This window comes from Neofelis nebulosa, chromosome 1 (genome assembly GCF_028018385.1).
Source record: "Neofelis nebulosa isolate mNeoNeb1 chromosome 1, mNeoNeb1.pri, whole genome shotgun sequence".
NCBI lineage: Eukaryota > Metazoa > Chordata > Mammalia > Carnivora > Felidae > Neofelis > Neofelis nebulosa.
This window is the reverse complement of record NC_080782.1, coordinates 177,958,611-177,976,288: the sequence shown is the minus strand read 5'-3', so window position 1 is coordinate 177,976,288 and position 17,678 is coordinate 177,958,611. Positions and strand designations below refer to the sequence as shown.

Below are 17,678 nucleotides of genomic sequence, written 5' to 3'. Positions count from 1 at the left end.
GAAATTATTGATGAGATATTTTATTTTTCTTGTAACAAGGCCTCAAATTTCAGGGTGTATTTTGCATTTTGGGACTAGCCATATTTCCTATGCTCAAGAGCCATATGTGGCTAGTGACTAATGTCTCAGACAACGCAAATATATAGTTTTAATGCGTTATCCTCCTATCAAAGGCAAAGAATTTTAGGGACTCACCAGGGTGTCTAAAACTCTTGGGGTTGATTGTTGACATGGTTTTCCAGTTGTGACGAAAATAGAGAAATATTTTGTGTTTGCATAATGCATTTTGGGCCCTGACTGGAATTCTGACATAAGTAACAGATACTTTATTGAGAGATTTGCTCTCGCCAGCCCTCAGAGATTTTGCGGGTGGTATTACCAGTGCCCATAAAAAAAAAGTATAATGAGCACCAGAAAGATTGTAAATCATCAGAGAGAGATTAATCTGTGCTTTTCCACCTCCCCTGGGGAGGCAGATGAGAAGAATTCATGGAGGAGTTGGCTGTTATCTATGGGTGTCAGCCTCAGTCATAAACAAAATAAATAAACATCCAAATATTATCAAAGGGGGCTCTCTGTAACTTTAGGCTCTTACAAAGGGGTCCTTAATGTTCATAAAGGTGGTTCATCACCATTAAATGACTCAACACCACATAACTAATTTGTGTTCAGACAGATCTGAGAGTATTTCTGCAAGATTTTGGTAAAGATGATACTTTTCAAGTAAAAGTCCCTTAAGTATTAGCTCTCTTAGATTTCCCATAAAACATTTGAGCAGACAGTGTTTAAAAGAATCTGGAAAATTGCAATTTTAGTGAATTACTATTTGGATGCATAAGGTGATGTACTAGAGGTTGACAGAGCTGACATTCTTCGTCCCAAAATGCCTGTCACTGTCAGGGAAGAGCTTACCGTAAGAGGGATCCTGTTCAATAACTGCTTATGGAATTGATACTTTTCATCACCACTCTGAAAACTTTGATTTGTTATTGAGTTTCCCTTCATGAGATAGGTCGGATCACCAGCCACCTTGTTCTGGATCCTTGCCGCTTTCCCCCAGGCTCATAATACCATCATGCTAGAGAGCTGACTTTGGGCTTATTTTATAATTCCATTCATTGAATTAATTTAGAATATGTAAACTGATTTATTGTGAGATTTAAAATCACTTCCCTCAGGAGAGCAGAGAATATTAGGTTAGCAGTTTTTCTGAGCACAACTTTGACTCAGTTTCAAGGGGCAGGCAATTTAATGTGAGCATCCCATAATTTTAGCTGTACAGTGTCATTTTTCTCTCTACTTTTCACTGCTGAGTCAAAAATCTATTTGAGAGGTTACAGATATGTCAGAGTATTTCTAGTGGAGAGAAACTTTGTAGGTAACTTCTATCTATCTGCAGCCTCAAATTCTTACTCTGTCTTCATTCCAACATCTACAGTTGCATTTCATTTTCCAAACTCAGCAACTCTACAAACCAATTTATTAAGAAGAAAGCTTAATAATTTGGAGCAGCACAATCACTTTGTGGCCCATTATAGGTCATTTTCTTTCTATGGTGCTTTCCATGTATATCTCTCCCATCCCATTTGCTCAGTTTCAGTCACCTGAAGTGCAGGCTGCTGTCCACTCCATGCAGCTTTCCCAGCCTTTAGGCTCTGTTGCTTATTTTGGGCATCCTAAGAACATACCGTCACCACATGCTATTTTCAGTAAGTCACCGTCATGTTCGTAAATCCCAGCAGTATGTTGCTTGTCAATAATCGGGAATGTTTAAGCGCTTAGCTGTCTGCTGGGAACAGACTTGAATGCCAGATCCCTATCTACAAGAGATTGACAGGTCTGGGTCGGCAGCCTAGGATTCAAGTCTTCAGTTGCGCATTCACCTTGCAACCCTGTATCGTCCAAGTCCCAATCCAATGCCCAGTTTAATCCAGCAAATATATTCCTGCTTTGTCCCACATGAAAGCTTATGGGACAATTTCTCCACCACGTTTCTTACCCATCATATGGCTTCCTCTTCCCATCAAATCATCTCTTACTTCATTCAACTCTTGCTAAAATCTGCCCATTGCCACTTCTGGTGTCTTCAGGAATCTCTTTTCACCTAATCAGGTGCGTGTGTGTGTGTGTGTGTGTGTGTGTGTGTGTGTGTGTTGGTTTTGTTTGTTTTGTTTTTGTTGTTTCCATTCAGCCTCTTCAGAACCTCTACACTGAGCTTTTACCATGTTCATGTGGAGTTCTACATATATTCCTTTAAAGTTTTGACAACATTTTCCTGTGCGATGGACCTCCTCCACCTGGAGGTTGTAGCTTACTACCCAAAGGAGCTACCCTTCTGTCTTCAGTATTTGTCACGGCAAGTACTGCTGCAATTTGGATGTGACAGACATTGAAAAAATATTATTGCTGCTGTTATATTACTTTTCTCCTTTCTTTCATTCCTGTCATGGTTGGAATAACAGGGAGGGATATTATCCATCTCTGTACCCTCTCCCACATTATTGTAAATAGTACCCTGAATTTCTGACGGTTTTAGATACACGTCCTTTCAGAATTCCACTCCCCCCACCCTGACAAAAAAATTGAATACTTAGTGCATTTGGTTACCCAACAGATCCATAGCTCCTTTTGTTGGGATGTTCATGTGGAAAGACACTGTAGACCACTGAAAGATTAGTGACTCAGTATAGGCTGAGAAGCCATGCATTCCCTTAGTTATCACCTAGGTGATGTAGTAGCTTGAGATCTGTCAAAGAGTAATGATCTTCATTTGTATTCCAGATTTCCAAACTATTTATATCTATATCACCTATCTATATGTAGATATAGATGTCTATACTGTTTCCATAGTTAGTGGAGCAGCCATTATTTCACGCATATGTTCCCTTCATGTCTTACTGTTCTTGTGTCCAGACGCTTATTGCCTCTACGATCACAACTTAGTTCATTCAGTGAGGTATTAGCAGAAAAAGGTGTGATTGTGTAGTCTTCAAACATCGACACTGTAGATTTTTTTGATCTTGTATTTCTTCTAAATAGAAGAGAGAGGTGTGCCAGAATACTGAAATCTTGGGAATATTTTTACTGTGAGTTATAGTAATTATTAAAGAGAAGTGAAAGAAAGAGAAAAAGCAAGTGATCTCTTTTGCAAAGTGCTCACATTGCTCATTTACAATTAAGCTGTTCCAATTTTTGTAATTAAAATAATTTCCTCTGAGAGGTCTTAATAGTTCATGCCCATGAGTAAAAAAAAAAAAAAAAAAATGCTGTTGTCATGAATGAACGATTGAAAGATCTTACTCACTTGCTTGAGTTCCTGTGAGAAATCTTTGAAAACAAACCAGGCATGAAAAAGGCAATCAGTAGGGTTGGCCAGGGGTCATTTTAGAAGCCCATGGCATGTGCCAGCTTATGCATGTATTCATCCTTCATTCAGCAAACATTTATTGGGCACTAACTCTTTGGCAGGTGCACTGGGTACAATAATGAACAAGACGTAGCCCTGCCCTTAAACAACTTTTATTCCAAAGTGGGTACAAGACCACTGAATAGTAGAGAGTGCTAAATACTAAGACAGAGATATACATGGGTCACAAGAATGCAGGTGCCCGTCAGGACAAGCTCAGCCCATGAGGACTCTTCCGTCTTATTGCAGTTCATTTTGCCAGTCTCGGGTTTCATATCAACAGGAATGTCAATTTTAATGGAGATACAAAAATTCACTCTTTAGGTATTGAGAAAATAAAGCCACGTAATTAGTAAGCATTTATTGATTAGTCACAAAGGACATGTGACTATCATTACGAATATTTTATTGTGAGCCATATATGTATATAATATGAAAACATGCCATACCTTAAACATAATATAAATATAACATAGAAGAAAAGTAAAGAGAGAAAAAGCTTGATGTAATCCGGAGCTCATGGGACCAAGGATAAGAGATAGCTGGGATTGAATTCTTATTTGGATCCTAATTAATTGTCCGAATGACTTCATTTCTTCCCTCCTTGGTGAAGTGAGAGCGTTGGACTAAATGAAATGCTTTATTGGGAGTGAAATTTTCAATATAGCAATTATTTCAGTCATGGACATATGACCTAGGAACTAAGGTATACACTCAAGAGTGCACATCTGGAATTTAGCTCTGTGTGGGAAAGGGCTAGTGATTAATTTCAAGGTGTAGGCCATACTGTCTTGTATAGCATGCCCCTATTTTTGAGTGTGGCTTTGGAATCTATCTAGCTACTATTTCTGGTTGTCACTCTTTTAATTGATCTCATTTCTAATTTTAGGGTGACACAGTTTACTTTTATAATGCCAGGTCGTTGCTGTTTTCCTGAATCACTTTGAATTCCAAAGATATTTTTGAGCGGCAGGATACCTGTTAATGGGCCTCCTAGAATTCAGCCTGGCCACTGGGGAGATTCAAGCACTGTATCTACCGTGCTGAATTTTCTTCAGTGATTCATAATTTTAATTTTGACACTTAAGATGTATTTGATTTTAATGCAGGTTATTGCCAGAGATAATAGATTCCCTGCTACAGAGATGGCTTTTGCAATGTTTTCTACTGAATCCCACATTTGATTGACGTGTGTGTCCTAGAAAAATTGGCATAGCACCTTGTTAGCGGGCACAGTGCCATCTAACAGTTGGGGAGAGAGTTAGGCTGAAAAGTGATCATAAATGAAGTCAGCTGGGAGTGTTCAGGAATGTGTTTCAGGTTCCGTGGAGTAGAGGGAAGCAAATGATCTCATGAAAATCTTTTTCTTCTTTTACGTGAGTTTCCACCAACTGTTTGTTAGATCAGTATTCCCGCGGGTAGAGTGTATCAGATCACTCTGTCAATGGCTGTGGTGTATAGAGTAGAATGAGTAAGGGAGCCACTTGTTACCTGGTCCAATTTTCTGAGTTATTGAGCCTCTGTTATCTCATCTGCAGAGTGGGGATGATGCAAAGTGGGGATGAAGAATGGTTACAAGAGAGAAATATGAAAAAGGAGCTTGGTAAACAAAAGCAGATTCTTATCATTAAAAAGGTTAGGTGAGGGGCGCCTGGGTGGCTCAGTCGGTTAAGCGTCCGACTTCAGCTCAGGTCACGATCTCACGGTCCGTGAGTTCGAGCCCCGCGTCGGGCTCTGGGCTGATGATGGCCCAGAGCCTGGAGCCTACTTCCGATTCTGTGTCTCCCTCTCTCTCTGACCCTCTCCTGTTCATCCTCTGCCTCTCTCTGTCTCAAAAATAAATAAACGTTAAAAAAATATTAAAAAAAAAAAAGGTTAGGTGATATTAACGTTTTATGTAAAAACAAAAGCAAAATATAATCCAAACTGGTCAACTATAAAACCTACTGGAGCAACGTTAAACACTCTCAATTTCTGTTATGAATAGGATGATCCTAATTATGGGATACCATATCTGCTTTGAGGAATGCTCTCCTTATCTATACTCTGGCTTCATGATGCACTGCAGTGTAGACGTTCAACAAAGAAAAATGCAGGGAGGTCATCTGGGGTTTTGTTCTTTTCTAATGGTTTTAAGTATATACTCCATCCTCTTTGGAAATGCCTTCCTGCTAGGCTGTGTGTGAGGTACATCTTGGGCTGAATCTCACTGCAGTTTTAGTGAAACCCATGTGCTATCCTGCTAATTGGTCTGTAAATAAAGTTTAGTAGACATCACACTCCTATTCTTTTTCTTTACACACCCTCCGAAGAATCTTTAAGATTTTGTTCTACATAATCAATTAAAGCCAAAATAAGTATTCCATATAATTTCATGATTCTCCTGGGAAATTCCAGGGCTCAGTGAGTTATGTTCCAATATTTCCAACATAAATATCACTAGTTCTTCCTACCCAGAGTCCTGCAAGATCAAGTTAAAGGTGAAAACTTATTTATTCATCAGTCTCCTTACCTGTCCAATTAATAATTGAAAACCACTGGCAAGAGAAGATTTCTTTTTCACACACTCTCAACTCTTGCACACATGGTTTTATTATTGATTGTACATGAGAACAGGCTGTGTTTCCATTACCTACACTTTTATTGTTCCCTGAGTGTTGACTTCAAAATTATATTTCTTCTCTGTTGGGTCTTACAAATGACTATGATCCCATTTCTAACTTAGATGGATATTTCAGTCTCTTGCTCGTTGGCTAGTATCATGCAACACAAGAGAAGTGCTTTTGTGCTTATTCTCAGAGTTTAGTTTGGTACAAAATCTTAGATTCCTAATGTTGATATTTCATCATTTTTTTAAAAGTTGTGCAGATAAAATAAATAGAAAATTCAAGGGGTTCAAGTACTAACAAATACAGTTGAAAAGATAATTGCAAATATTTTTTGGAGAAACACAGAAGAAGCACTATAAACAATGTTCTGTTTATGTTATCTGTTGCCTCTTCTGACATTGTAAATAATAGTGAAAATATGTGTTATCGATAGCTTGAAACATAGACCAAGAATAAACTATTTAAATTATATGAATCCTTTTAAAACCATAGTCAGTCTTCTGGAGTATAATTCTGTAGGTTTTATGACATTGTATTTTCCTGTGCTCTTGTGTTGCTAAATTGTGTTGGGGTGAAAGGACTTAGCACCACTATGGTAAAGGAAACATTACATTTATAAATAATGTAAAACAATCAGTTCATTTTCATTTTACTATTCTCCACTACAAATGTTATTACTTTTCAAAAACTCTGAGAGGTTAACGTTTATACCTGATTCACTGAGCAAGGCTGCAAAATTTTAGTCCTTAAATTCTTTATAAGCAGAATGAATTGTTCAAATTCATTCATTCATTCATTCATTGCTATAAAATGGTTTAAGTACTATATTTTCACTTCTAAAAGATTCATTGGAGATGCAATCAAAGGTAAGAATTAAAAATTTTACTGTATTTAACACATGTACTCAATTTGTTTCCTTTCCCTTGATAGTCAATTCCATTAGATTTATATTGTGGCAATAATTTTATCTCTATGAAAGAACATAGCTTATCAAACTCAGATTCCATTCATGAGTCTGAAACATGCTAATGTGATGTGATTACATTATATCTTAGGATACATGCTAATGTGTTTTCTGAATTTCCTTACTGGCTCTCCAGAAAGGAAGACAAACCCATTTTTAAAGTAATTTTAGTTTTTCTAAATTCAAGTTATCATTGTCCTTAGGACATGGCAATATTTAAGTATTATATGTGAACGTTATTGGAATTCACAAAATTACTGAAGTTAATGGGGAAAAAATAACATGTTCACGGGGACAAGGTAAACCAGCTGTAACTATTTTGGGAAGTCAGAATTGGCTTAGCCTTTTCCATAACTCATGGTAGGATTATCATTATCATATGGGACTAATGACACATCATGTTGTGAATCTGATTACAACCAGAACACAAGGAAAATAAAGAAGAAATCACTCTTGAACACCTTACATGAAGAGATTGGGATGTCTTTTCCAAATTATCATAATTTGATTACTCCACCAGTCTATTAAACATAATTCATTGAAACCCACAGAGACCTAACATATTTTCCTGATGACATACAGGTTCCTTTCAGTTCTTTCTCGTAAGAACTGAGTGAGCAGTTTTAGGAAGAACAATAATATCTTTTCCTCCATCCTATTTCTCATTTGGGAATTTCTGAATCTCTGTTTATGGTTTTGGGATACCTCTGTTTCTCTCACAGTACTAGTGTTTGATTCACATATAACATTAAACCTCATTATTTGAGTCTTTTTTTTTCTTTTTTTTAAATATGCTTCTGGTTTTTCAAATTCCAACTCACTCTTGTCCCCTTCTAGGATGTATTTACATATTTTCATTTGAATTACGATGTTAAAGTTTCAATGGGAATCCATGGAAGGCCCAAGTGAGTATATTCTTGGCATTACCTTTTTAAAAATGGTTTTAAGGGGCGCCTGGGTGGCTCAGTCGGTTGAGCATCCGACTTCAGCTCAGGTCACGATCTCACGGTCCGTGAGTTCGAGCCCTGCATCAGGCTCTGGGCTGATGGCTCAGAGCCTGGAGCCTGCTTCCGATTCTGTGTCTCCCTCTCTCTCTGCCCCTCCCCCGTTCATGCTCTGTCTCTCTCTGTCTCAAAAATAAATAAATATTAAAAAAAATTTTTTTAAATGGTTTTAATATGTAGATTTTCAATACTAAGAAAAGAGAAGTTTTACCTACTTACGACATTTTTCAATTTTTAAGAAGCATCAACATTCTAAAAATATAGCGTCTATAGGCATCTAAAATGTATTTTAATTATAGACTACACAACATTCATATCCATTAATTATCATGGGCCCATTAATACATTCTGCTTTATGGGGCTCCTGGGTGGCTGGGTCAGTTAAGCATCCGATTCTTGATTTCGGCTCAGGCCACGACCTCACGGTTCGTGAGTTCGAGCACCACATTAGGCTCTGCCCTGACAGTGCGGAGCATCCTTGGGATTCTCTCTCTCCCTCTTTCTCTACCCCTCTCCTGCTTGCACTCTCTCTCCACCCCCTTCTCTCAGTATAAATAAACATTTTTTAAATTTAATATGTTCTGCTTGACAACACATTCTTTGTCTCATTTTTGTTATTTATATAAACTTATAAAATTAAACCGTCTTGTATTAGAACGGTCTTTAAAAATCTAGTTTATTTACTTTCCTACTATATGAGTCTAAATCAGATTAATTTCTCAGATGACTATATATTGGTGAGAGGGTATCAGCAAAATTCTCTGACTCCCAACCTGTGCTGAGAATAAAGCAGCATGTTCAAAAGTATTTTTAACCCCTCTGGACTATTAACATTCTCTGGTGCTGTGATAGGCAGAGTGGATCAAAAGATTCAGGAGGCATGAACCCCGCTTACAAAAGTTGCATAATAAGAGACATTGGAATGTGAACAAATGAGTATAAACTATAGGAAATGAGTAGAACATGAGTAACAGATATTTGCACAGTTTACACCAAGGAGTAAGTGATAAGCCCTGCATCAGTGGTGAAGGGCAGAGTTGGTGAGCATGCCTGGAAAGAACCTACCTGTATGCTGCTGCCGAGACGAATTTTGCAAAGATGAAGACAGGTTTTCCATGTCGACAATGTGTAGAAGGTCCCATGCCAATGGGGCCGTGAAGGACAAAGGTGTGAAATGGCGCAACACACTTGAGGTGACTGTTGCATAAATTGCCAGGAACCAACAGACTGGAGAAGAAAGCCACATCCGGATGTGACTCTTGACAGTGCTCAGAGGTTATCTTAATACATCTTCAGCTGACCTCCAGCCCTGGTTCCTAACTAAAACTAAAAGTTTTAGTTAGGCAAAGCAAGTTTTTTGTGGATTTAACAGAAGTAGGAGTTGAAGAAAAATAACAGTAACTGCCTTTTCTCGTGGCCACTTCTTGCTACCTCTTCCTCGTTGTAAGTTCTTGTTCCGCATTTCCTGTGTTAAAATGGTGGGACAATAAACAATTTGCGGTCACGTATCATGTATTTAGTACCAACTGTATGCAGTGCACCTTACTTGTCACTAATATCACTCTGAAGGCTTTTTTCACATTGGTCGCTTTGAGAGGGGCCGTAAAATTTATCTTTATTGGAAAGAGGAAAATAGATCACAATAAATTGCGAACGCACCAGGGAGTTTACTCATAAGCAGCAGGAGAGAATCAAAGCCAGCTTTCAAGTAGAAAGAAAGCTACAGACTGAAAGAAGCTCTCTGTGGGAGATGACAAACCATAAAAATATCAGAGACGTTGCGAAAGATTTGGAAGTAGTCAGCTATGTCAACCCATTGTGAATTCTGTAGATGGTTGAAGGTTTGTACAGATGCTATCCAGAATAATTTGATCAGGTCTTAGCTACTTTACAGGGTAATAAAATGATGGTTTTGCCAGCCTGTGCAAGCGATATCATAACATTACTTTTATCCTTGGGAATTAGAAATTCTCTCTATCTCTGAATGAAAAGAACAAACTGAAAGATCCAGGCCATTTGCAGGGTCCTCGGAAGATGTGCAAAGCCAAGTAGGAAAAGCAAATGTACAAATGGAAATCCTTTTAAAATAGTGGAGGTCATCATAAATTACTATAAGACTGTTAACTGTTTCTTGGTTTCTGAAGATTCAATTATGTTAAAGCATAGAGATGATCTTATTGAGTACATTTATTTATTTATTTATTTATTTATTTATTTATTTATTTATTTTAGAGGGAGAGCATGTGAGCAGGGGAAGGACAGAGAGAGGGGAAAGAGAGAATCCACGCTGGGCGTGGAGCCCAACACGGGGCTCGATCTCAGACCCATGGTCTGAGACCTGATTCGATTCATGACCTGAATCGAAATCAAGAGTTGATTGCTTAACCAACTAAGCCACCCAGGTGCCCCTCTTGTTGAGTATTTTAATAAACTGCTGTTAACTAAACACCAACTGTGTTTTTACTATTCTCTGAGAGCTAGAAGAAATGAAGAGGGAAAATTGGCCCTTGAGTTACTTATCATAATTTATCCAAAGAGATGAAACGTGCATTTACATAGCAAAAATAAAGGCTAATAAAGAAATACAAGTGCCCAACTGTGTAGCATGGTGTATAAGTGTTATATAGAGTCAAAAAGAATAGTGATCCTGTGGGCTATAGATAAGGAGAAAAAGAAGAAATAAAGGGTGTGTGTGTGTGTGTGTGTGTGTGTGTGTGTGTAAATAAATATATGTATATGTTTATTTATATATATTATATTTTTATTTTATATTACATGTGTAATTATATTTTATACCTTATATATTTTATTTATATATATTTTTTAACTTTGAGAGTAGGTAAATTGCTTACATTATTCAATTAAACAACATTATAGTTTAAATTATAACAACAACAAAAATGTATAGCTATGATTAATAACCTCTTATTTTAAGTAATATTAGTTATAATGTAAGGATATGAATTATCCACCACCTATTATTTGATGGGTTAAAGTGTTAAGAGCTCTTTAGTAATACATATTTATTCATAACACTTAATTTTTTTCTCCATGATTAAATTAATCCCAAATACTGCCTGTTGTCATAGCAGACCAATACACTGTAGTTACATTGTTAATAGATCTTATATGAGTGAGCAGTGGCTGATGGTTTAATGCTTTATTATGTCGGGTCTTTTAGATATGAAATTTTAACTTGCTCTTTTGGGCTCCATAACATAATGTTTCATCAAAACCGTATTAGTTTGAAAAAATAGGAAATTTAAACTCTGCTTCCAATAGAAGAACACATGATGATATTTATTTATTCATTTAGATTTTTGTTCCAATATCCCAATGCTTATAAATCCTGTCTTTTCCATATTGCACTTTTCTTTTCACTTCAACATGGAATATGTTTTCTGCTCTTCATGTTTGGTTAAAGGGTTTTGAGCAAAGGAGTAATGCAAATTGGTTTATAGAACTCTTGGTACGATGTTGAGAATGGCCTGTTGGAGGGAAGAGGAAAAGGAGGTACACCAGTTGGACTATTTGCAGGCACCTCAGCAAGAGGTGTTAGTGACTGTAACTAACAATGGAAGGAGTGAGAAGTGGGTGAATTGGAGGTATATTTTGAAGGTGGAAACCAACAGGATGTGAGATGGGGAAAAACAAAGTAAAGACTCTATGATGACTCCAAGGTTTTTGCCCTGAACAGCAGGAAATATGTTGTTGCCATTGAGTGAGACGGTGAAGACTGGAGGTGTACAGTTTGGGGGAAGAATATGAGGAGATCGGTTTGCGACGTAGGAAGTTTTAGACTTTTTTTTTTTTTATGCATCCAAGTGGAGATCTTGAGTAGGCAGTTAAATCTATGAGTCTAGAGTTCTGGAGAAGGGTTTAATCTGGATTTATGCAAGTGGGAGGCATCAGAATATGGGTTATATTTAGAGCTGTAAGATTAGATAGCATCACAAGGGAGTGAGTGTACATAGTGAAGAGTGGAGATCCAAGGACTCCATTTTAAGGAATCTGACAGAAGTGGATGGATCAGCAAACAGAACCAGGAACAGCAGCCAATAAGATAGAAGGAAAACCATAAGAATATGATATTCTAGAAGTCAAGTGAAAAAACCTGTAGCAAATAGGAGCGTATGAGAACCATGTTAAATTTTGCAGCTGAGTCAATGTAAAATGAGGATGAGAACAGACTATTAATGTGGAGCTTATTATCAGTAGTCTTGACTAACAATTTGTTGGGGTGATGAGGCTGAATCTTTGTGGTTTTAAGAGGGAATGGGGAGGAGAAACCTCATAGGCTGCAAGAATAAACAATTATTTTAAGGTATTTTGTTATGAAAATGAAGGGGAGAAATTGAAGCTGACCTTGAAGTAGGGTCAAGAAAAGGATGATCGCTGTACATTTATATTAATAATAATTATATTATTATCATTATTTTTAAGATCTAAAAATGAAAATTGCCATTGTGTTAAAAGAAAAGAGTACAGAATAAAAGGCTCTAAGTATGTCACAAATAATCTTAACAACTCTGTGAGGTATATGCTATTATTTCCTCTATGTGATAGAAGCATTGACAGCTAACACACGAGCAGTCAGGTATTTTCTTCTTGGCAATCCTGTTCAAAGTCTGAGCTCTTAACCAATGAACTTGATTACTCTGTAGGGACCCTGTTTCTTACAAAGGTCATATTCTGAGGTACTGAGGGTTAGGATTGCAACATATCTTTTGGAGGGGCAGGATACACAATACAACCCATTACAACCATATTACTGTGTTATGCATAACATGGTTTTGATTTATATGAACCTGATTGAGAATTATAGATAGTAACATACTACATACATATGTAGCCATAGTACTGATCCATCTACTTTATTTTTTTATTTTATTTTTTTTAACATTTATTTTGAGACAGAGAGAGACAGAGCTTGAATAGGGGAGGGTCAGAGAGAGAGGGAGACACAGAATCTGAAACAGGCTCCAGGCTCTGAGCTGTCAGCACAGAGCCCGACGTGGGGCTCGAACTCATGGACCGTGAGATCATGACCTGAGCCAAAGTCAGACGCTTAACCGACTGAGCCACCCAGTCGCCCCTGATCCATCTACTTTAGCTCAGCTTTCTGAAAATCGGGTTTGTTGGATAAGAGCTCAGACCTTTATAGAAAGGTCTTTGCCACGTGTCTTGCTCCTCCTCTTCCTTCCCCTTCACACTTAGTGAGCCTTTTCTCGTTCTTTACACACTAGCAACCAGCACTGGCTCCTCGGGAAGGTCCTCATGGATGACCTTAGACAAATCCATCCTTTGGAGGTTTTTAGAGCAAGGTTCACCTCTTTGTCTTAACTCTGTGTCATTATAGTTCTGCGTTTTGTATGTGAGTGATCATTTGATTACATGTGCCTCTCACAGATCCACAGAGGAGGGGCCTTGTATCTGCAAGGCCACATTAGTGCCAGTCCCAGAGTAGATATTCAATACTGTGTGTATTGTTTAAAGAAGAGTTGCTTTAAATTGTTGGCCCCTTTACTTCCACTCTCTTAAATGTAAGAAGGGGAAGGCTCATTTTAATCTCTTCTTTGAAGTAGTTTCCCCCCCCCCCCCCGAATTTAAATTGAGTCAGTCCATGGGCTTAAATTTGGTGCTTAGAAATTTTTATACCAATATATGTTGGTTATGATGTGTCGGAATGAAGAACTTCAGAATTCCTGTACAGAATGTCTTGGTGTCATTCTTGGAGGTGATAATATACTTATAGAGTTGTTCTGTATGATATTCTATGTCTGCTTTACAGTTTTCCCTAGTACTTTCAAAGGTGGGGGTGTGTGTGGAATGAGCATTCTAAATTTATTTGTACTTTTATTACATGGAGAACAGTTAAGTTATAATAATGAAGACTCTTGATCCTTAATTATCTTTATAGCTGGCCAAGATCTATCAAAGCTAATGCTATTTCACAAAATAACCATTGTATAACAATAATTTGAGTCTCATTTTGCTGTCGTTGCAGTCACTATAGTAAAATAAAAATACAGTTACTTACTATATCATTTTTCTAGCTAAAAAGGTGGACCCAGAGGCCAGACTTTTTGTGTTTGAGTGCTGACCTTGGAACCTTTACTCTCTAATTTGGGGACCATATTGCAGTTACTTTAATATCTCTGTGCCTCAGTTTCTTTATTTTTTTTTTGTTTTTCTTAAAGGGGGTGCTAATAGTGTCTGGGGGTCTGTTTGGAAAAATAAAAGAGTAGATTTCTGCCTAAATCCCTTAGAATAGTGCCTGGCCATAATAGACATTCAAAAATGCTAGCTATTATCATTATCATTATTTTATTATTATCATTATTATTATTATTATCATTACAACTTGGTGAGATCTTTTTCTGTTTCACAGTAGTGAAAAACAAATTCTTTTGCATGAATTCCATGAAGGTTTGCTGAGGCCTATTGTATACCAGACCGTGTTCCATGTCTTGGGAACATAAATGAATAAGACATACATTCCAGAGATGACACATCTAACTCTATACAGTAATTAAGCTCCAAATGTAGGCAAAAATATTTATAAATTTTGGTAGCGTAGGTTTAGCAAGATCTTCAAGAACATGAAATTGTATTTTTTTTACAAAAAAAAATGTCTAACTATTAATCACAGAAAGCATCCACAAACTCTGATTTTATCTACGAGAAGACAGCCACCAAAAATGGATGGTGGTGGGTGAATAACAGGAAGCCAAGAGCTTAATTTTCTCCTGTCAAGGCATTTCAAGCTTTTATTTTAAGCCTCCTCCTGGCACCTGTGTTATCCGCCCCTTGAAAGGCTTTGCTTTTAATGCAGCCAGTTTACTTTGAGCCGTCAGTTGATGAATTTCATTATCTCATTTGGCTCTTTTATTTTCAGTGGTATAGGAGTGCCATTGGGAAACAGTAAAAAAGAGCTCTGGTCTAGAAAAGTCCCTTCCTGATTCTGGGATATCACCCTCTGACTTCTCGACTGGGAGAGTTACTTCATCCTCTGGGTCTTATTTCAGTCCTTTGTACAACAAATGGGTCATCGGCTGAGGTGGCATGAAATCCTGGGAGGTCCTGCCCGCCCCGTTGTTCAGGTAGGGGAGCCTGCCCTGACTGCTGGAGGGGTTACCTGAGTACAGAGCAAGGAAGTGGTCAGGACACCATGAAGCCCGTGCAGATGTTGCTATTCATGAAATGACACCAGACTCCGTGAGGACTTCCCTTGGGTGATTATAAAAGTTTTTGTGCAATTTGGCTTTCAGAAATGACAGCAACAGTAAAAGCAATATGCTCGAGTGCCTAGGAAGTTCACCAAGATTGAATGAAGAACAAACGTAATGCTATCAGTGTTGAATTTTTCTTAAGTTCTCTCCCCACAGTACCAGCTAAATGGCATTTCTAAAGTATTTAGGAGGGCAGCTTCAAAGAGTTTTCGCCACTCACATGAAAGTTTAGCTGACTTCTGGGGAAAATAAGCAAGCCTAGGAATGGACTTTCCATTCTGCAGGAGAGACATTGCCACTGATTTATCACTCCATGAGTTGATATTTAGGGGGTCTGTGCAGGGGACTCGCCAGAATGGAAAGTCCGTCAAGGTACTGCATTCGATTCATAGAGGAAGATGAGTCCCAAAGCAAATTGCATAGAAGGAGGAGGGAGGAGTTTATGGTGCATATGCCCCGGAAAGGATTTAATCCAATTCAAAATTTCAATTCCCAAGATAAAATCCTGCCCTAGTCAGCATCCCTGGGAAGCATATATACACAGCCCCCAACACATAGGAGAAAGTGGTTATAAAACAAAATAGTGTAAGCCAAAATATAGTGGATACGTGAGCTTACTTGCCACTGTATATAAAGAGGCAAACCCAATCACGAACCTTCCAGAGTAATACCCCCATTGGCATTTATTATTCCCGCTGTTCCCAGTGTAGCATGCTCTCTTTGTTTCCCTGTTCTCTATCACTGTGAAGTTTATGGCCTTCCAAAATTTGCCATTTTTTTAATCTCTCTCTCTGTCTCTCTGTCTCTCTCTCTCTCCCTCTGGTTTGACACATTCTTTCAATAACATATTTTAAAATACAGAAAGGGGTTGTGGCTCTTTCAACTCTGCATCCTCACTCTTGATACTGTTTTCTGGCCCAAAGAATGAACTTTGCATACAGTTTGATACATAGCTAAGCAGATATAGAAACAAGAACAGGTTCCTTATAGTTTTTACCTTTAGTTCGGTCAAGGTGATGTGATAAATGTTGTAAAAACAAAGTCCAAAAGTCACAGACAGGCTGAGGACAACCAAATGGTAAAACGAATTCGTTGTAGACTAATTCGTTTTGTTCACGTTTTAATTCAGCGCAGTCACGCCCATTCATTTATGCACTACCTGTGGCTGTGTTTTCTTTTTTTTCTTTTTTTGTTTTTAATTAAATTGAAGTGTAGTTGATACACAATGTTGCATTAGTTTCAGGTATACAACACACCAATTTGACAAATCTATACATGATGCTATGCTTATTATAAGCGTAGTTGTCATCCATCATCACGCAGTGCTATTACAATACCATTGACTATGTTCCCTACGCTGTACCTTTCACCACTGAGACTTATTCATTCCATAACTGGAAGCCTCTACCTCCCTTTCCCTTTCATTCATTTGGCCTCCCCACCCCTCCCCTCTGGCAACCATCAGTTAGTTCTACATAATTATGGGTCTCTTTCTGCTATTTGTTTGTCTTATCTTTTTAGATTCCACGTGTAAGTGAATAATATGGCTTTTGTCTTTGATTAATTTCACTTAGCATAATACCCTCTAGCTCCATCCAGGTTGCTGGAAATGGCAAGAACTCATCCTTTTATATGACTCAGTAATAGTCCATTGTGTATGTGTAACCACATCTTCTTTTTCCATTCATCTGTTGATGGATACTAGGTTGCTCTCATAGCTTGGCTACGATAAATATGCTTCGGTAAATGTAAGAGTGCATATATCTTTTCAAATTAGTGTTTTCATCTTTGGGTAAATAGCCAGTATTGGAATTGCTGGATCATATGGTATTTTCTATTTTTAATTTTTTTGTGGAATCTCCATATTGTTTTCCACAGTGGCTGCACCAATTTAAACCCCACTCACAGTGCACAAGTGTTTGTTTTTCTCTACATCCTTGCCAACACTTGTTATTTCTTGTCTTTTTTATTCTATATGGCTGCCTTTTCACTACAACCAGAGTTGGGTAGTTGTGACAGAGGCCATACAGCCCGCAAAGCTGAAAATATTTATTGCCTGACCCTTCACAGTTAAAGCTTGCCAATCTCTGTTGCAGATTATTCAGAAGTAGAAACTGAAATAATCATCATTTCTATTAGTAATTCATTAAACCCAAAGGAACAGATTTCTAATGCAACATACAGTTCACCAAAGCCTTATCTTTTTCAGAGTTTTGGATATTTTCAAAGCATATTTGTCACACATTACTCATTAATGGAAACAATAAGCTGGTTAGGCTGGGTTTCCGGTAGATAATAATCCGGTTGGTAGAGCTAGAGTAGTGCTTTTCTCTGGACAGTCATAAATATGACTGATCCACTGTGACGTCATAAACGTCTCCTTTGTAGTTTACCCTGCTGTAAACAGCACTCTCCCTGGTATTTATGAACCACTGTGGCATCCTGATGCTGGGGTACAGTTTA

The 17,678-nt window shown here is 37.8% G+C and overlaps 1 protein-coding gene and 1 long non-coding RNA gene across 3 annotated transcripts in view; one reads left to right on the top strand and one right to left on the bottom strand.

Moving 5' to 3' along the window:
* The window catches only part of GPC6 (glypican 6), a 1,126,333-nt gene that overhangs the window by 587,578 nt on the left and 521,077 nt on the right, over window positions 1–17,678 (top strand). The gene's annotated exons all lie outside the window — the stretch shown is intronic.
* On the bottom strand, window positions 3,473–9,531 carry LOC131483638 (uncharacterized). Its single transcript, XR_009247828.1, has 3 exons — window positions 9,049–9,531; window positions 4,898–4,938; window positions 3,473–3,724 (listed from the first exon to the last, which is right to left on the bottom strand). It is a non-coding gene; the product is annotated as an uncharacterized LOC131483638 (long non-coding RNA).